This window comes from Penaeus monodon, chromosome 19, assembly GCF_015228065.2.
Source record: "Penaeus monodon isolate SGIC_2016 chromosome 19, NSTDA_Pmon_1, whole genome shotgun sequence".
NCBI classification, from domain to species: domain Eukaryota; kingdom Metazoa; phylum Arthropoda; class Malacostraca; order Decapoda; family Penaeidae; genus Penaeus; species Penaeus monodon.
In genome coordinates this window covers 34,002,710-34,003,166 of record NC_051404.1, presented here as the reverse complement: position 1 = coordinate 34,003,166, position 457 = coordinate 34,002,710, and positions in this window count along the sequence as shown.

Sequence of the window (457 nt, the reverse complement as noted above, 5' to 3'; positions counted from 1 at the left end):
AGATTTAAATGCTTCACCCGGACGATATTTTTATTTTCTGATATATGTGCATCATTTGAATCATGTGAAGTCTCATGTGAATCACAAGTCATCCAAATCATGTGAATTGGGATCCGAATCACGTAATTCCTTTCCGAATCGCAATCATCTTGTGAATCATCCGGATTGCTTGAATCACCGTTCCGAATCACCATCGAAATATGAAATGTGTTTGTATCTTAGTCATCCGAATCATACAGTGACGCTTGAATCGTGATCGTAATTTTATGAATCGCCATGAAAATCTCACTCACCATCTAGGTTAGTTGAATTAGGTTATGAACCATTAGAATAAATATCGTTTGAAACACCATCGGCATCACACTCACACTATCTGAATTACCTCTGAATCACATTTTCACCATCTGAATCACTATCAGTATCATGTCACCATTACCACAATCACAGCGTCCCCTTG